This window comes from Kogia breviceps, chromosome 18 (genome assembly GCF_026419965.1).
Source record: "Kogia breviceps isolate mKogBre1 chromosome 18, mKogBre1 haplotype 1, whole genome shotgun sequence".
Lineage (NCBI taxonomy): Eukaryota > Metazoa > Chordata > Mammalia > Artiodactyla > Physeteridae > Kogia > Kogia breviceps.
Window position 1 is genome coordinate 38,410,255 of NC_081327.1, and position 20,821 is coordinate 38,431,075.

The window sequence follows — 20,821 nt, forward strand, 5'->3', positions numbered from 1 at the left end:
ATACAAACAGATGGAGAAATACACCATGTTCTTGGATTGGAAGAATCAACATTGTGAAAATGAATATACTACCCAAAGCAACTCACAGATTCAATGCAATCCCTATCAAACTACCAATGGCATTTTTCACAAAATTAGAACAAAAAATTTCACAATGTGTACGGAAACACAAAAGACCCCATATAACCAAAGCAATCTTGAGAAAGAAAAACGGAGCTGGAGGAATCAGGCTCCCAGACTTCAGACTATACTAGAAAGCTACAGTAATCAAGACAGTATGGTACTGGCACAAAAACAGAAATATAGATCAATGGAACAGGATAGAAAGCCCAGAGATATACCCCCACACATATGGTCACCTTATCTTTGATAAAGGAGGCAAGAATATATAATGGAGAAAAGACAGCCTCTTCAATAAGTGCTGCTGGGAAACTGGACAGCTACATGTAAAAGAATGAAATTAGAACATTCCCTAACACCATACACAAAAATAAACTCAAAATGGATTAAAGACTTAAATGTAAGGCCAGACACTATAGAACTCTTAGAGGAAAATGCAGGCAGAACCCTCTATGACATAAATCACAGCAAGATGCTTTTTGACCCATGTCCTAGAGAAATCAAAATAAAAACAAAAATAAACAAATGGGACCTAATGAAACTTAAAAGTTTTTGCATAGCAAAAGAAAGCATAAACAAGACGAAAAGACAACCTTCAGAATGGGAGAAAAATATTTGCAAACGAAGCAACAAAGGGATAATCTCCAAAATATACAAGCAGCTCATGCAGTTCAATATCAAAAAAACAAATAACCTAATCGAAAAATGGGCAGAAAACCTAAACAGACATTTCTCCAAAGAAGATATACAGATTGCCAACAAACACATGAAAGGTTGCTCAACATCACTAATCATTAGGGAAATTCAAATCAAAACCACAATGAGGTATCACCTCACACTGGTCAGAATAGCCATCATCAAAAAATCTACAAACAATGAATTCCAGAGAGGGTGTGGAGAAAAGGAGACCCTCTTTCACTGTTGGAGGGAATGTAAATTGATACAGCCACTATGGAGAACAGTATGGAGGTTCCTTAAAAAACTAAAAACAGAATTACCACATGACCCAGCAATCCCACTACTGGGCATATACCCTGAGAAAACCATAATTCAAAAAGAGTCATGTACCACAATGTTCACTGCATCACTATTTACAATAGCCAGGACATGGAAGCAACCTAAGTGTCCAATGACAGATGAATGGATAAAGAAGATTTGGCACATATATACAATGGAATATTACTCAGCCATAAAAAGAAACGAAATTGAGTTATTTGTAGTGAGGTGGATGGACCCAGAGTCTGTCATACAGAGTGAAGTAAGTCAGAAAGAGAAAAACAAATACCGTATGCTAACACATATATATGCAATCTAAGAAAAAAAAACAACGGTTCTGATGAACCTAGGGGCAGGACAAGAATAAAGATGCAGATGCAGAGAATGGACTTGAGGACATGAGGAGGGAGAAGGGTAAGTTGTGACAAAGTGAGAGAGTGGCATGGACATATATACACTACCAAATGTAAAATAGCTAGCTAGTGGGAAGCAGCCGCATAGCACAGGGAGATCAGCTCGGTGCTCTGTGACCACCTAGAGGGGTGGGATAGGGAGGGTGGGAGGGAGGCACAAGAGGGAGGGGATATGGGGATATATGTATACGTATAGCTGATTCACTTTGTCATATAGCAGAAACTAACACACCATTGTAAAGCAATTATACTCCAGTAAAGATGTTATAAAGAAGAAGAAAAAGAATCCCAAGCTACATCCTAGAGCATTTGAATCAGAATTTCTAAGGATTAAAATATCCAGGCTGCAGGATTTTTTTAACTCTTCAGGTTGTACCAATGTAGAGTCGAGAGTGAGAACCACTGGCTTAGCCCAACCCAGGGAGAGGGGAAAGGGCAGAGATGGCTTCCCAGAAGCCAATCTGAGCTTGTTCCAGATGGCAATGCATGTTCTAGCAATGAAACACAAGTGTGTGGCTAGGTAGAGAATTTGCTCTCAAACATGGTCACACCATGAAATCACCTGAAAATGTGTAGTGAATGCAGCCTCCTGGTACCACCCTCAGAGATGGCCTGAGTGCTAGGATAATAAAAAGTTCGCCAAGTATGCAACCAAAGTGGGAAGCAACTGCCATGGGAAGAAGGGCATGAACTCATCAGGGTGATTGTTTGAATAAGAAAGAAGTCAACTTCGGTAATGTCAACAAAGAAGGAATTTACTGCAAGATGTGAATCAGCTCACAGTTGTTGGGAAGGCTGGAGAGAGGGCTGAAACAGTGGGCAGGGATGAGGCAGGCTGGTCCACAGAAGCCACAGACCAACCACGTCCCAGAGTCTAGTGGGAAGGTCTCTGGTCTACCACAAACACTACTGACCCACCAACACTGGATGCTGGCACACTGGCCACCAGGCACCAAGGACCCTGCAATTGGTCCTACACTGTCACCTTGTCCTTTGTCACTCATCCCAGATGCAACATCCCACACTGGAGCCTCTGGGGGTCCCTGCTCAGGACACTTCCTAATAGTCAAGATACCGACTGACTGTCAAGTGGAGAGAACCACCTGCCTCCTTGGGGTTCCCGAAGTAGAAGGCAAAGCTCTGCCTACCACCCACCTGTCTCAGGGCCCCTCTACATTAGAATGGGTATTCTGATGCTGGGAAGCCAAAAATGACCTATGTCTATTGGGAGTGTAAATGATCAGATCAGATCATGGGCAAGGAACTCCAAACCTTCAGTGTAACGGTGAGTAGCTGGAAAGGGACAGGACGGGGAAGGTCCAAGTACAGAAGATGGAACCGGCACATGAAGCAGTCTGGGTCCTTCTGCATCATGCAGCAGCAGGAGAGAAAGGCAGGGGCTACACATTCCAGAAGAGGTCAGAGGAGCTTTCGCTGGCTGCTTTCCTCTTCTCGTCGCCCTTAATCATCATGGCTGCCATTTACTGAGCACCTACTATGGGTGGGCCCAGGGCCAGTGCAGAGCACCATCTCTCCCCTTAGTGGGCTTTTAAACATTTTCCTTGTAATGTTTATCACTTCTACCATACTACTTAATTCATCACCTATCTTGTGTACTATCCCTTTCCTTTCACCACTAAAATGTAAACTGCAAGAGCGTAGGGACTTTTGTTCGTTTTTGCTCAAGCTCTCTTCCCAGGCAGATGAGAGCACCTGGCACATAGTAGGTGTTTGCTAAGTCCCTGTAGAGTGAACAGATTTCTCATCTGGGCAGATGGAGATGCTGTCTGTTGTATATATGACTAGTGGGGACATCAGGAAAGGGAAGATCCAGAATTCAAAGTCAGGCCTGTGGGGATTCAGAGCCCATGACTTTTGCCTTCCAAAAAGGCTGTGGGTTGGAAGAGAGAGAGTTTCCTTACGGAAGATGCATAAGGCATAAGACAAAGAGTCAGAGGTGAGAGAACAAATCATTAAGTCTAGGAAAAGCCACAGTTCGGACAAAAAGTCCCTAGGGCTGGAAACAGGTTCAGGGTTGAGGGAGCTAGGGCAGGCCTAGAATCAGTGGGGTGAGGGATGAGAATAGGGGTGCAGATGGCAGAAAGGGGGCAGGGCCTTGGGCAACTGCCTGCAACCCACCCTCATGGAGCAGGTGGAGGGGGCTGCCTGGAAGTATTCAAGACATGACAGACAAGAGCCCTATGGCCTTGGCCATGACACTGAATCACAGATTATAAGATCTGACGAGCTTTTACTTTACTTTCCTATTTTAAACTACAGGGATTTTTACATTTTCTGAATAAGGGTAACAATAACTTCACAGGCCTTTGGTGAGAATCAAATGGAATTTTGTGTGTGAATTATTTATAGTGACATTATATTAATTACATATTTCATATACAATTTTTATATATTAAACTAATTATGTAAAATTATATTGATTCTATGGAGTCGAGTTTTCTGTCTGTCATAGACTCCATGACACATACAAAGGGCATTCTATTATGCGGGAGCACATAACAGCCCTCTGCCATAGCTCTTATTGTGCCCATTTTACAGATGAGAAAACTGACTTTTAGAAAGGTAGAGGAACTTGTGTAAGGTCACACAGCTGATAGACGGTTGAGCCGGGACAGAACCTATGCAGTCTGACTTGAGAGTCTGTCCCCCAACCGCCTCTTGCCACTGCAGTGAACGTGTGTGTAGGGTCACTACAAGGTCATGATAGGTTCCTTGGAAGCTGACGGTGTGGATCACTGTCCCCGCCTGGTGTGCCTTCAGCCAGTGCCATGTCATCCCCAGGCTTCAGCTACTGAGACCCGTGTCGTCCCCATTCAGGAGACATTATTGGGAGCCACAGCTCAGCATTGAGGCTAATTGCCTCCAAATCGGTAGGTTCCGTTACGAGATCAGCCAACAAGCCGCCGGCAGCCAGGTGGCTGTGAGGACATGCTCAGCCCATTTCCAATGCCTGTGATGTGAGGGGGACACAGTTCAGATGGAACCCCAGGGCCTAGTCTGAGCCCAAGTCTTGTCCACTGAAGCTGATGTTTTCTGGTGAAGCATTACTGGCAGCCTGTTACTGACACTTAGGAACAGTTCAAATACCGTGGGTTCTTTGGAGAGAGAAACTCAGAACGTGTCCAACCACGTCTTAGTCCAGTTTTCTACATTCATCCATGTAGTAAACACTTATCGAGCATCTACTACTCTATACTGTACTGATTCCTGGGGTTGGAAGAATGAAGACGGTGGCTCCCCTCCACGCCTTCTGAAACTTCAGAGTCCAGCATGAAAGAGACGTGCCACAAGGGACACAGCCCATTCTGGACATGAGGATCTGGGGCTGGGCCTGGAGAAGAAGTGGTTAAATTGGCCTGGAGGGACTGAGAAGGGTTCTCGGAAACATTGATGGTTCTATGGAATCGCTAAGATCTGCCAAGCAGAGAGGGGCCCTATCAAGTAGAGGGAGCAGGTTACGTATACAAAGACTTAACGGTACTAATGAACAAGCACATCCACGGGGCTAGAACGCTGGGGATATGGAGAGGATGGGTGGGATGCTGGACTTGCCATCCTAAAGGCAAGAGACAGAACTGCGGTTCCAGGCACAGCCCTACTGGGATGGAGATTCTATGTCAAGCGACTCCAGCAAAATTTCAGATGGGCTGAGTCTCTAACCTTCCTTCCCTGGCTTGCCTCAAACTCTTTAACCTGAACTCTAAAATGTGTCACGGCAATGCTCCCATGTTAATGATCCAACGTCAAGTCATCTCATTCATATGCAAACGCTCTGACACAGACGCTATATGAAATGAATTCAGATGAAATATGCCAACATCCTTTTTTTTTTTTTAATCCTTCCAGAGAGTTATGATGTTGCTACATAAGTTAATGAGAGGAATGGAAGAGCAAACGCCGCTCCCGAAACCTGTCAGCAGTATAACTATTTAGATGGGTATTAAAGCCAGACACTGTCATATAATTTGAGGGTATGGTTGAAGACATCTTAAGAATATTTTGTTTCTGACAATTGAATCACAATTTTAATAGACATCTCCAAAAAGAGAAGCAGTGGTAGCAGCCATGTAACGTTTATTTAGGAACTGGTGAAGATCTTTGATTCAAAGTGCTGGCTGAAATGACAGTAGCCGGCTCGTAGAATGTCAGCCCTGACAAAGGGCTTGCATTTATTATAACAGTAAGTGCCAAAAAAAAAATATCAACTTGGTGCCCGGCACTATGCAAAGTGCTATACATTAATTTTCTATTTAATCCTCGCTGTAGCTTTGTGAGGTAACAACTTTTATCACCCCCATTTTATGGATGAGTAAACAGAACCACAGAGAAGGCAAGTAACTTGCCCAAGGTCACACAGCTCACGAGGAGTCAAGATTCCAATCTGGTTTGAGTCTCACTTACTGGCCTATTCTCCCTGTGGGCAATAAATTCTACTGCTTTATTCTTTTTTTAAAAAAACCTTTTTTTATTGGAGTATAGTTGCTTTACCAATGCTGTGTTAGTTTCTACTGTACAGCAGAATGAATCAGCTATACATATACATATACATATATCCTTATCCCCTCATTTTTGGATTTCCTTCCCATTTAGGGCACCACAGAGCACTGAGTAGAGTTGCCTGATCTATACAGTAGTTTCTCATTAGTTATCTATTTTTTTAATTTAATTTTATTTATTTATTATTTTTGGTTGTGTTGGGTCTTTGCTGCTGTGTGCAGGCCCTCTCTAGATGGCAGTGAGAGGGGGCTACTGTTCGTTGCAGTGTGCGGGCCTCTCATTGCAGTGGCTTCTCTTGTTGCGGAGCACGGGCTCTAGGCGCACGGGCTTCAGTAGTTGTGGCACGTGGGCTCAGTAGTTGTGGCTCACAGGCTCTAGAGCACAGGCTCAGCAGTTGTGGCTCACGGGCTTAACTGCTCCGCGGCATGTGGGACCTTCCCACACCAGGGTTCGAACCTGTGTCCCCTGCATTGGCAGGCGGATTTTCAACCACTGCGCCACCAGGGAAGCCCTACTGCTTTATTCTTAAAAGTGAGGAGAGGATGGCCAGCGCAGGGAAGCAGTGACCCGGCCAAATTTCTTGTAGACGCCTTGGAATCAAACTATTTTCCTTTAACTGCTCCCCACCCACCCCCACCACCCCCCGCCCAGTTAAGATGAGCTTTTCATCAAATCTGGCAAAGAGGTGGTATGATTTGTGAAAGGAGTAGAATTTTTAGAGGAACTAAAAACTGTATTAGAATCCTGGTTTTAGCATTTGTCAGATGTCTTGCCTCAGGCAAATGTCTAAACTTCCCAGCCACGGTTTGATCTTGTGGACAATCGGGAGACTCTTACCTACCTTCCACAGTTGTCGCTGGAGCGACTTGAGGTCCTAAATTAAAGTTCACGTAAAAAGTCTCACTTCTGCCATTGCCCTGAAGTCCTACCCAATGGCTGCCCTGAGCTTCTGGGCAGACGAGGCAGCCGGTGTTTAGAGCAAAGGCTCCATGACCGTCTCAAAAAGTGGATGCCACTGGACTGTAAAGGAAATAACCCAAATGCCCATCCCCAGTGGAATGGACAGGTAATTGGTGGTATATTCACCTGATGGAATGTTACACAGCAAGGAGAATAAACAATCTACAACTACACACGACAACACTGATGGTTCTCATACATGTAGGGTCCAGGGAAAAAAGCCAGACAGAAGAGTACATATATATGATTTCACTTATATAAAGTACATAAGCAGCCTATGGAGGTCCCCCTGGGGAGTCGGTGACTAAAAGGGACAACGAGGAGGGGGGCTTCTAGGGACCTGCCAATGACTTGCTTATCTGGGTGCTAATGACATAGATTTGTTAATTTTGCAAAACTGTGATAGGCTATATGCTGACAATACATGTACTTTTGTATACACTTCAACCTTAACTTTTTTAAGGACTCCAGGGGTTTAGTTCTCCTCTCATGAAAACAGTCTTTGGTCCCACAAAGCCAAAAGAGGCGGGAGATACACCCCCACCTGGGAAAAGGGAGCCCACACTGTCCAGCCCATGAGGAAGGACGAGAGACTCATCCACGTTGCTTCTGAGAGAGTTCTGATGGCAGACATGCAAGAAGGCTGTCTTGGGAAGGTGGGAGGGCGGGTGGGGAGAGCCTGGGAGAGAAGGAAAGAACGAAAAGACAGGCCGGTGCCCTGAGACCACCACCCCGATAGCATCTGTTGCTGCTGAGGGAGCTACCGTCTTGCGTGCAACCACTATGCACTGATTGCTACAAAGCATAATCTAGGCATCATTTCGTTTGGTCTCCCAAGAGTCTTCTAAGATAGGTTTTATTGTTCCTCCTTACAGATGGTGGAAACGAGGCTGTGAGCAAATAAGTTGCTTGCCTAAATGTAGCCAGGAAACAGCCAATCTGGAATTTGAATCAGTCTATCCGATTGTAAGAACTGCTCTTTGACCAGGGCCCTGTTCCTCGTCTTCATGCAAAGATAATTCTACCTCCTTCTTAATTCTGGCCCAGAGTTGGACAGTTATGGTGGCATGTGGGTGAAAGCGAACCAAAGAGCTTTAACCTCAGCCTGGCTGGGTTTTAATTATTAGACCTCTTGTTAGGTCCTAACAAGGTAGAGAAACCAAAAGACTGATTCAAAGGACAGTAGCCATCCAAAGCATCCTCTGACAGCAGTGTTTCTCAGTGAATTAATGAACGGAAGAACCAACAGGCACTTTGCAGTGGCTGTGGAGTTGACTCATTGCATCACATCCTTACAATAGACGGGGAAACAGATTTTTTTACCCGCACTGTGCATACAGATGAGAAAGTGAAGCCGAGAGCGGGTGGAATGACTGGCTGAAGAATGCCCAGCCAGGCACTGGCAGCGCCAGAAACAGCCAGGCCTATTAATACACACTTGAGAAACTTCTGCCAGGATGTCAACACCCCAGCCCACTGTTTAGACAGCAAATCCTCAAAACCATGTTAAAGAGAAGCTGCTCTTTACTTAATGAAGCCCAATGATCCTTTAAAAATAGTGCTGCTATTTATTTATTTCTGGAGCACAGAGCAGCTGAGCAGAATGTTTTAATGCCATGTTCTGAGAAAGATGCAGGCTCAAACCAGTGATGCAATTGGCAGAACTTGAGGATACAGTTCCCTGTGCTGTCCGGACAAATTCTCCCTCTGCTGGCTTCTCTGAGGTCTCTCAGTGGCATGTCATCCCTGTCTGAGACCGAGGATGTGCTCACAGGGTCTGTTACTTGATTTGGAGTCTGAGAATCATGGTTAAAAGGAGATAGCAATTGCTCAGACCCACGCAAATCTCAATCATCCTCGGCCACTCAATCAGTTAATTCTGACACTAAGCCGAGGCAGCGTATCTCTGATGGATGCTTCCACCTCTAAAGTTCTAAATGGTACCCCATGACCAGCACTCGATTAGGGGCCATAGAGAGAAAGAAGAAAAGCAAGAATATGCCCCCTCTTATTCCTCATTCTTCGGGGAGAGATTACTTCACAGGCCTAAAGCAGAAATAACAAGGGGACGTATATAAGACAAAGGGAATCTCTGTAGGATCCAGTGGAGACTATCTGAAACGCCCCTTCTTTCCTCATGACCCTGACCCTCCCCAAGTGTGAAACAATTCCTCCTGTTGCCAGAAGGTAATGAGCCAGGAATCTGAATACCACATAGATGACAACTTTATTTTGTACTATTTTCCATTCTCATTACACTGCTGATTCATTTGTCCCATTTTTTGCCCTCTTCTTATGCTCTTTGTGAATTAAAAAAAAAAATGTTGGGCTTCCCTGGTGGTGCAGTGGTTGAGAGTCCGCCTGCTGATGCAGGGGACGCGGGTTCGTGCCCCGGTCCGGGAAGATCCCACGTGCCGCGGAGCGGCTGGGCCCGTGAGCCATGGCCGCTGAGCCTGCGCGTCCGGAGCCTGTGCTCCGCAACGGGAGAGGCCACAACAGTGAGAGGCCCGCGTACCGCAAAAAAAAAAAAGTTGTCACTGACTTTGAATTTGCACCGTAAGCCCAAATCCTCCCTCCGTCACTGCTGGAGACGGTCTCCACCGCCAGGGTCGACTCTCTTCAGATGACAACAGCTCTTTCTCTTCACCCTTATGCTTTCTTTCTTTCTCTGGGGTCTGCTGTGCTTTCCCAAAGCTGCCTTGTCAGTGTCCCTATCAGCCCCCATGTTCAGACACAAGCTGAAATCATTGAAAATACTAGCTTCCCTTCTCCAAAGAGTCCAGGCCCTGTTTCTCTCCCAATGGACACAAACTGCAAGGCTCAGGGCTCCCCCGTTGTTAGTTAGGATCAAACCTCACTCTCTGCTAACCCAAAGAAAGGAAAAGGCAGCCAGTCATGCTAAGAGGCTGTAAAAAAGCTTCCTCTAATCCTCCCAAAGGACTCGAGAGAAGGCTTTCAGCCAAGTCAGGGTCATTTAATGTATTCTGCTGTGGAAAAGATATTAAAAATGATTAAGTTCATTAGAAAAGAAAGAAAAGAAACCTTGTCTAAAGCAATGACCTCTACCCGGCAGCTGTGTTAAAACAGTACCTTTTCTTGGGATCTGATAGGTGTTGGAAAACTCGATAAAGGTATGTGGAAAGGCAAGACCCACCCACACCAGGGAGTGGGTCTTTCTGCCCAGCAAACCAGCAGAAGTGCCTCAGAGATCAGAAGCAAACAGCACTGTAGTCTCGGTGCTGAAGAGGAACCAAAGAGGATGACACAGTCTCTGTCCTCAAATATCTTCCAGTCTGGACAGAGAGATGAGAAAATACAGAGAAAAGAATAGTACCTGATGGGCACACAGTGGACACAATAAAAGGATCCCCGGAGGGAGGACTTCTGTGCTAAACCTTGGAGGAGGAGTTGAATTTGGAGGGGCAGGGAGGATATTCCAGGTAGAGAAGAATATTTGGAGCAAATGCAGGAAGTTTACAGAAAGGGAAATGCAAGTTTGGCCCCACGGGAGAGTGAGTAAAACACACTGAGTCCTTAAGAGCTTAGACATGAACCAATGAGCTGTGAGGTTGTTCCAGCATCAGTTGAGTGTACTTTTACCTGAAAGAGGGTGAGCAGATCACCTCTTAACTGGCTCGGAATTCCCAGAGCTCAGAATCCTCAAGTTTCTATCACCCCTCTCCCTGCCATTATCTTTCTTCCCTGAATTACCCCAAGGACTTTTCAGCTGGGGACAGTGCCCAACAAAGAGGGTATTTGGAAATGCATGTAGAGCACTTGGGCACCATCACTAGGGTTGGGAGACACAAGCGGCCTTATGGGTGGAGGGTAAGAATACGATACGTCCTCCACCGCTCAATGAAGGGCTGTCTCAACTAATTGGCAATAGATGGCCTGTAAGTTGTGCCAAACGTGCTGATGGTGACAATGATGACAATAATAAAACAACAATAATAAAATCACAGATCTAATCAACTGTTTGATTGAGAGCTGACCTCAGGTGTGTATGAGTCAAAACCTATCTCTTGACACCATGATGACAGCCTATGTGGATCTTGATGGAATACATGTCAGCCTGGCATTCATGGCTACAGGGACAGCAACCATACCCAACTTATTTCCTCTTCGTCCTGCAACTTTCAACTTGAGAGTTAATATCTTAATGGATGAACCATCAATGTAAGGGGCCTCTCTAAAAATTGGAAATAGGGGGTGTCATCTTGTCCTCTCCCAATAGTTCTGAAACCAAATAGAGATGCAGGGACCCTGTGTTACAAAGAAGGCATCATGGTTTGCTGCTGAGGCTCAGCGAAGAATGAACGTGACCCTTACAAGTAGGAGAAATAGGGTGGGAGGGAGAGGGTGGGTACCTACATACTGGAATGTCTCAAATAATAAAGATGCATGGGGACAACTGTAGAAAATATTTAAAACATGATATTTGTACACTGACCACTGTTCCTCTCACAACTTGAAATGCGCTCTGACTCAAGGTTTGCTGAACTTGCAAGGGGAAGAGGAAATTTCTCATTACTTAAAGGGGGAGGACCAGATGCACCAACGTGGCGAACTGAACATCCTGGAAAAGTTTTAAGGAAGCAGCAAAGATTAGCAAGAGGGTTATGCGGTCCTGAATGGTCCATTCAGATTGGAGCAGGACCTGGGCAGTGTGACTTGATTTTGTGAAGGTGAAACTAGTTCAATTTAAGCAGTACTTCAGGTCGCTAAGCAAGCAACTTGGAGATCTAGGCAATATCTCCATTCACCCACCCAACCTATACTACTGAGCAGCTTACTATGTGCCAGGATTTTTCGACAAGCTGTTGATACAGTGAACTAGACAACGTCCTTACATTCTCAGCAAGAACCCAAGTGTGAAGCTGAAGTTAAAGCTGATGCCCTTTCAGATGCCCCCAGAGGCTGTGGTGTTCATGAGTGCCCAGTGAGGGGACAGGAAGAATCACCCCACAGCCCTGGATGGGATTGGCCTGGTCTTCATGGGCCGGAGAATGCATGTGGGAGGAGGGTGACCAACCATCCTAGTTTTCCAGGAACCAAGGCATTTCCAGACCCAATGGACTTTCTGTTTGTCCAAGAAAGTCCTGGATAAACTGGGATGAGTTTGTCACCCTATGTGGGAGATACCATCTTTTGCAGTTGAGCACGGCTGGGTAGAGGAAAGTTGAGAGCCTGAGCCCAGCCTGGGTTTTTTGTTTCACTCCAACTCCAGTCCCCTTCCCGTGTGTTCCCACTTTCACCATACGCTCCTCCCCCTTGGCTCTGTTCATCCAGTTCAGGCCTTGAGACTTCACCATGAGCTGTGAACTTGGTTTGCCCAGATGAAACCTCTGAGTCATATTGGCCACTACTAGCAGTCTACTAGTGCCAGCACTACCACTACCACTTACACCAAGATAGCTACCTAATACCTTGCGGATAGGGGCTTTGCATAGCTTATAGTTAAGATCCTCATAACTGCTCTAGAGATAAGAAGGACTCCCATGGTAGAGTCTTGGAAATTGACTTCCCAAGAGACTCATGTCCAGACCTGTGCACAAGTAGGATGCCCCCCGCCATGCCAGGCCTTGGGGCCCAGTAGCACCCACTCAACTAGGCCATCCTTCCACTCCAATCAAAAACAAAGACTTTTCACAGCATCGCCCACATCTGTACTCTTCTCTGATGACTCAGAATGCCCTTGGAAGCCAAACCAGGGAAAGTCACCATGTGGTGAAATACTCCCAACTCTATTGGCAATATTCACTCGCTCATAACCTTCACTGTGAAAAACTCCTTGAGGCCTTTACAAGTAACATATCCCCTTATAGCAGACTTTGAAAAATGCAACTCTTTCCCAACACCTAAGACCCTTAGAAGCACATAGAGAATTCCCATCATCAACTACACTTCGTAGAAGGCATAAAATGTAACGCGGCACACCCAATGTCTGAGATTTTCCTTCTTGAGAAGACCTCGTAATGCAACTCTTAGTTTGTACCTTTATGTTTCCTTTAAATAAAGGGAATTAAGGTTGCATCAGAAACTCCATGCCCTTCAGCTCAGGCTTTCTAATGACCATTTACAGATGAAGAAACAGAAGTTAAGAGAGGAAATAAATGTTCCTTGAGTGAGGCCAGAAGGCTAGTAAGGAAAGAAGCTGGGATTTGAACCCAGGTCTACCTCTTTTAGATATATTTCTCTATTAGCTATACAGCTGACCCTTGAACAATGTGGGAGTTAGGGGTGCCAACCCTCTGCACAGTCAAAAATCTGCCTATAAGTTTATAGCCAGCCCTTCGTATCCGTGGTTCCACATCCACGGATTCAATCAACAGCAGGTCGTGTAGTACTATATTAGATATATCCTAGCAATGGGTCTATAACCCATTGCTCTCTCCTCTTGCGCTATTCACTCCTGCTCATGATGGGGTGAGGTGTGAGGGGGCAAGAGAATCACTGGGGTGTTTCTCAAAACACCCATGTCTTAGCCCCACCTCGGTTCTGCCTTCTTGAAAAGTTGCAGTGATCCACTATCAGACCACATGGGATAAATGTATATTATGAAAAGTTTCAAGGATGATTCTGATAATGTGATTCCTCACATTGGCAGTTGAAAACCTGTGCACTAGACCACATGGTCTCCTAGGAGTAGGAATTCCTGACTGGAATGCACAGATGGACATTTAAGAATTCCATGAGCTCCCTGAGAAACACGAAGTGCTCTGTGCATGTAGCACATGCATTATTCTATCATTTTCACCAGATTCTTAAACTAGTCCCTGACTCAAACTTAGAAAGTACTCCTTTGGAGAAAATGTGGAATTTTTCCATGTCCCTAAAGCAGGAATGTTAATTCTATCCTTTCCAGCTTCAACAGGCCCTGGACACATGTTATTTTAAGGCATCATTCAGAGAACTCACTCGGCTTGCATGTAAGCGAATGGTTTCCCCAGTTTAATGTGATATTGCTATTGGCAAATAGATCAGTCTTAGGTCATCGAACCTGCAAACTTTCATATCCACCAAGGTAAAAAACGTTCATCAGATTTTGTCTTTTCATTCTCTCAATGGGGTTTAATAGATTTCTGCCTGGGATCAAAAGGCTGGCTGAATACAGGCCATGCATAAAGTTTTGTGGGTTAATTAAGATGATCACTAACTGCTTGAGCTCACTCTTAGCCTCATGATTTGTAGGTAGAGAGTTTGCTTCTGTCAGACACAGTTGCCCCACTGAGATCACCCTGTGTGCGTGGAATGGTCAAGCAAACACAAGACCCTCGCAGGAAACCTGGCTGGGTTTTGAGCACTGGTTTTGGCCTTTGTCACCATGATAAGGTGCTTTTCTATTGGTTTGGCCTGGTTAAACCACTGTGGTAGGAAGTTTTGTTTAAATATTTGTGGGCAATCCTATTGCTGTTTTAATTGCTTCCTTATATTCTCTGCTGGTATGTTTCTTTTTCACCAGTGGTTACAGCTATACCTTGACTGTATCTCTTTCCTTCTCTGCAGTGTCCATCACCACGTCCATTGATCCAAACACTTACTGAACACCTGTGATGTGCCCGGAAGACTGCTAGGCACTGAAGAATGAAAGTGAGATGGGACATACGGTCTCTGTGTTCACGGAGCGACTCGCAGCCCAGTGCGGGAGACAGAGGCCTGGATCAACACAGCGTAGTAAGAGCTTCCGGAGAGTTAGGTTGCCCGAAGGAAGCAACACTGTCTTGGAGGTCCAGTAGACGTTAGGAGGGTGAATGGGGAGAGGGTGGAGGAGAGGCTAGCCAGGCAGAGGAGGTGGTACACAGGGAGATGGGCAACAACAGGTGTGTCACTGGTCATGCCCAGCCCATCTCACAGTGGCCAGAATAGAGATGGTTTGCAGATCTTGCCAGCATCACCATCCCTCTTTAAGACACGTAAACAGTCTCCAAGAGGTTAGTTGGCTTGACAAGAAGCAAAGCTGCTATTATGGGCTCAATGTTTTGTGCCCTTCCAGATTCGTGTGTTGAAACCTTTACTCTCCCTTCCCCCATGCCGTGCGATGGTTCTTTTTAGTGGGGCCTTTGGGAAGCAATTAGGCTTATGTAAGGCCATGAGGGTGGGACCCTCATGATGGAATTAGTGTCCTTTTAAGAAGAGAAAGACAGCTTAAGGCAAGCTCAGGTCAAGCCATGGAAAGTATGGACTTTGAATCCTGACTCTTGATTGTCTAGAGACTGATAATTGAGGTGAAATAACCATTTCTTGCTTAACATATTAAATTTTCAACAAAATAAGGCAGCTCCTTCTGGAAAATCCAGGATGACCAACAATAGAGAATGATATGTGATAGGAGCTTTCAACTCCATATTTTATACCCAGGGTGAATTCCTTACAACTCTCCAGGCATTTCTCCTAGGAGGGCTAAGAACCTCCACCCCTTAAAAAGCTTGGGGTAGGGCTGCGGGGGATGGGAAGGAGAGGAGGGATTCCATAAGGAACCTACATGGGAGATACCCCCACCCCAAATGCCTCCTAGAATGCCCATCAGAGTTTAACTCCTCCAGCTGAAAACCTATTCAACTTTTAAATTTTGGTTACCACAGCATTTTCCAAAGATTTTGATCTCAGATCTGCCTCTAAAATATATCTTCTGTGTTACCGCTGTATCTTCTGTGTTACCGCTGTATCTTCTGTGTTACCGCTGTTGTGTCTGGTTTTACTGTTTTTGTTACTTTGATCATAACACTATTTAACATCCCAAGGATCCCAGTTTAGGGAAACTGCACGAGACCAGTAGAAAGACCTACAGACACATATTCACTGGCCAAAAATTAAAAGAATGTAGCATGTCAACAGCTGCTATCCTTCTGTGACGCATTTCCATTCATTTTCATTTTTATGCTCCTCTGAATTTCTAAGGCTTTGAATTTGAATATTTTCCTTTCATAATTCAGGGGAAATTATTTCTTGGTCTGGAACCAAATAAATAACTATTTATGTTACTTGAGGACACTTCCTACTGCTGTGCCAGTTGTAGAAACTGAAATTATTTATTTTTACAAAGATTTGGGAGCAGTTTTGAGTAGTCTGAAGATGCTGAGAAATGGAAATGCAGGATATGTAGATATTCTTTTTTTTTTTTTTTTTTTTTCCTGTATTATCAGTGGTGCTCAAAGTGTGGCTCCTGGACCAGCAGTGTCACCTGGGAATTTTTTTTTTTTTTTTTTTTTTTTTTTTGCGGTATGCGAGCCTCTCACTGTTGTGGCCTCTCCCGTTGCGGAGCACAGGCTCCGGACACGCAGGCCTAGCGGCCAAGGCTCACGGGCTTAGTTGCTCCGCGGCATGTGGGATCTTCCCGGACCAGGGCACGAACCCGTGTCTCCTGCATCGGCAGGCGGATTCTCAACCACTGCGCCACCAGGGAAGCCCTCACCTGGGAATTTTGAGACACAACACTTCCCCCACCACATCCACACACATCTCTACTGAATCAGAAACTCCAGATGGGGAGTGTTTTCACAACAACAGCAACAACAAAAGTGCCCAGCAGTTTGAGCGTCGCTTATACTAGGCGTAGAGCATCACGGGTGGGCTCTCAGTTTGGGAGGCAGCATGATGATCCTGACGTCCCCCTTCCAGCCACCTCCCGTATCAGTGTATTCCCCGGGTCGGCAGAGGAGGGGAAGCAGCCATCTCCTACGCTGATTCTGCCAGGTGTCTGTGAGGGGTAATGCCGCCTCATTGTCTCAATCAGCCTTCAGCTGTCCCTGCTTTCATTAGTCAAACTGCACCAATCAGCAAGCGGATCCAACAGCTGTAGAGCAGCAGGTGCAGTAATGAGGAACTTCCCTAACTGGGGTCAATCCCGCCCCCCTCTCCAGCCCACCCACCAACCCTCATGGCGGAGCCCAGCCCTGCAGATGCATCTATACAGCATGAGGTGGGCCCTTCTGCCCCCTGATTTCATTGAGGCCTCTGCACGGTGCCCGTACTCACACACTAGCAGGTGGGAGATCTCAGCTGGGATGCAACCCAGAGACCATCCCTCCTGAGCCTCGCTGTTTACAGGAGAGAATCTGAGGTCCACAGAAGGGAAGAATAGGGCATACCAACAGTGGAATTCAGAATTCCTGTCCCTCAGTTCAAAGCCATTTGTAGCAACCCCTAATGGGAGCTGAATATTCTTATGAGATAAATACATGTAGCAATGAATCAATCACCACCTTGTTATTGTGACAGATATAATGTAATGAGTAGATATCTATCATGCATCATTCACCATTTCAAATAAGGCTACCATAGAGGACAGATTGCAAATGACACAAAACAGCCCTGAATTATGCTCTTTGCCAGGCCTGTTGCAAGGATCCCTGTCTGCCCTTTGCTTAAATCATAGCAATCAGTAACCATTTTACCCCTGGTCCTTTCAGTTGCTGCCAATTCATGATTGAAGCAGTGGGAGGTTCTGGGAAAAGACAACTGGCTTCCAGCAGTCCCAGACCTACTTACTGCTCACTAACCAGTGTGACCTTGAACATGTTACTTAAAATGCCTGGCCTCGGTCTCCCCTTCCTTGAACCGCAGGAGTTAGTTAATAATCTTCAAGGGACTTCCCACTGACAGTAACGCACGCTTAATACCTACTTCCAGTTTGTCTACTTGGGGCAAGGAGAGATGCTTCCTGCAAGCCCACTGAGACAGGCCAGCCTCTGTGTGCTCAGACCTCCTTGTCCCCTCCACCCAGCAGCAACCCCCATCACAGGGCTTGATCCCGTGGAGGCTCTTGGGAGTCAGAAGTCCTGACTAATTTGCCTGACTGCCCGGCCAGCCTTGGTGGGCTCGTTTGGTATTACGGCAACATTTGCCTCTGGCTCGGGGAGGAATTGTCCCTGCCCCTCTGGATGGCCATGCTGTATACTCGGAAATTAAAGATGAGACTACCGAACACTGAAGACCCCTCTCCGTCCAGAGAACGTTGGAGACACCTGCCATTTATGGCCCTAAGAAGAGCTGGTCCCCACTCGGGCAGCCAGAGTCAGACTTAAATTACCTAAAGAGCCTGAGTGTGGGGTCTGGGCTCCATTTGTTTACAAAATAGGCACTTTCAAAAGCCCTTTACTAGGACCTGGTAATTCCCAGGTCCCCTGCTATAGGCTGATGCATAATGCATAAGATGCTGGGAAATGTGTATTCATGAGGGCGGCTTGGCTTTTGTCAAAAAGAACTGTGAAATATTATGATGGAACAATTTTCATTTCTGCCACATTGTTTTTATAGTGCATTCATGACTGGGGATTGAGGGCTTTTCGAGTTTTGCCTGGTGCAGATGTTGCAGTGCCGAGAGCTGCTTCAGACGCCTTATTTTCCAACTTTGTTGCTGACAATTACATGAGGTGGGGGGTGGGGAGGGAGGCTCTCACAGGGAGACAAAGGATATATGTCCTCAAGTGATCTTGCCCTGAATGCATTCAGGAGGGTGGGAGGGAGGAGGGAGGGAGGGAGAGAGGGAGGGAGAAAGGAAGGGAGGGAGGGAGGAGGGAGGGAGACAGGGAGGAGGGATGAGGGAAGGGAGGGAGGGAGGGAGGAAGGAAGGGAGAGAGGGAGGAGGGAGGAAAGGAAAAGGGATACTGAAAGGAAAAGGGATACTGATGTATGGAGATGACTCTTGACAGGGCTCAGGCTTGGGCTGCCCTCCTTGAGGGAGCCGTTATCTGCATTTTACATCTGAGGAAATGAAGGCCCAATAAGATTGAGGTACTTGTCTGAAATCACATAACCAATGGATGGTGAGGCCTGGGTTTGAATCCACATCAAATGCCCAAGCTTACGGTCTCCTCCAGCTCCAGGCTACCCGGAAAACTGAAGCCGAGGAGGAGCATCCTCCATCTGCAATGCATCTGAGAGACCTGGGGGTGAGAGGCACACATGCGGCCAGCGGGTGAGGAAAACACTGAGGCCCCCACTCCGGGGAAGAAGGGCCGGGAGTTCGACCCTGAGCTGGCTGCCAGGCACCCAGGCACCCGTGTGTCAGGAGGTGGAGGAACTTTCTGAGACTCCACCGCTCCTCCCTCCCGGTGCCTGTATTCTAGCTCGAGTCTATGGACTGCACATCTCAGCCTGTCTCATCTGCCACTGGGCTGCCTCCTAGTCCAGAAAACGCTGAGCCCCTTCAAGCCCCTCAGCCAGGAGGCAGTGCGTTCCCAGAGGCAGGCATGGGGGTATAATCTTCCCTTGGCTTGCAAAGCTCAGGGAAAATCCCCAGGGCTTGCAAAGCTCCAGGCAAGGTCAGGGCACAGGCTCCCACACCTGCTTCAAATGCACCCAGCGTGACAGAAAGGCCAGGCTGCAGGCAAACTCTGAGACACAAGGCCGGAGAAGAATCCATCGCGGGACAATCAGGGGAGCAAAGCAAGAAAGAGAGAACAGGAGTGACCAGGGCCTCGTGGCTGGAGAAAGACGTGAGTAGGCACAACACAGGGGGCTCCTAAGGCCAGCAAGTATTCAGAGCCCTGAGCGGCTGGACGCAGAGCAGGGCAAAGCAAAGAGCACGACAGGGAATGGAGGGGCGGCACAGGCACAGGGGGTTCCCCCCCCCTACAGGCCGGCACAGAGGCAGAGCCTCGAAGTGCAAACTGCAGGGAGAAAGGCAGGGCTTTCGGCTTCAGGGAGCCCGGCAACAGGCAGTCCCCGAGGCCCCACCGCCCCTCCTACGGAGACGACCCAAGTGGATCTGGGTAGGGCAGCAGAACTCGCCTCCCCGAAATGTCGCTTTGGCATGTGGATTATTTTGAGCTGAAAACAATCAGGGCCCAAAAGACTTAGGAAGAAACTTTGTCCATCCCCCTAACTGACTAAAAGAATTTAGCTAGAGGGCCTGTTCCCAGAATGGCGCTATCAGCAGAGACATCTGCTGAGAATATGGGCTTCCGGTTGTGGGGGGAACTCAGCAGGGGGCCTGGAGATCAGAGTCCTCTCTGTGTCCCAGTGTCTCTGCAGGGTCCAGCAAACATTTATTTACCAAACATTTGCTTTTCCGTCTCCATGTGAGTTACTTTCCTCCCCTTTGAAGTCCCAAACCACCGCCCCCAACATCCTCTTTTGTCTTTAACTGGAAGTGGTATTTAAGGTGAGGGCTTCAGCCATTTTGGCGACTTAATTTCCCTGGCTCTCTCCCACGTGTACATGTTATCAAGCTTTTGTTTGATGTTCTCCTGTTAATGTGTCTCACATCAACTTAATTCTTAGATCAGTCAGAAGAACCCAGACGGGTAGAGGACAATGTTTTCCTCCCCAGATTTTGAAAGTCTGGGGAAGAAACATGTGTAGACAATGACGTGTCTCCTGAGAAGTTATCAGGCTGGGAGTACATGAGGATCTCCAGACACATTCAGATCCACTATTCTTTTCCATGCTGAAGTCATCATTATTCCAGACATCTTGTCCACAGGGCGATTAGCTGGGAATTTCCGGTGCTCAACCACGAGTGTTAGGGTGGTGATCTCCTGGCAAATCCAGCCCCGCACACCTCTCTGCCCATTTCTAAAACACAGCGAACTCTTTCTCACTTGAGGGTCTTTGCACTGACTGTTCCCTCTGTCTCCAATACCCTCCACCTACCTCCAGAGCCGGTACCTCCTCAGCCTTCAGATCTCGGGCTATCTAGCCGGTTCTCTCATCCTGGTGTCTCCCATCAGAGCGTGCTGTTCGGGTTCGCTGCTGCTGTGGTGATTGTTACTGTCTTGTTGTCTGTCTCCAGCTGTGATGTAAAGTCGTGAGAGCAGGGATCAGGCTGTGATCTGTTCACCCTTCTTTCCCCGGGACCCAGCGTCATG

The 20,821-nt window shown here is 46.8% G+C and overlaps 1 long non-coding RNA gene across 3 annotated transcripts in view; it reads right to left on the reverse strand.

Annotated features, from left to right (window-relative positions):
• LOC136793102 (uncharacterized) overlaps positions 1–20,821 on the reverse strand; it is a 162,546-nt gene that overhangs the window by 138,480 nt on the left and 3,245 nt on the right. For all 3 annotated transcript variants that reach the window (XR_010837912.1, XR_010837914.1, XR_010837913.1), the window contains one exon: positions 20,607–20,745. This is a non-coding gene — a long non-coding RNA (uncharacterized lncRNA). The remainder of the gene's footprint in view (positions 1–20,606; positions 20,746–20,821) is intronic.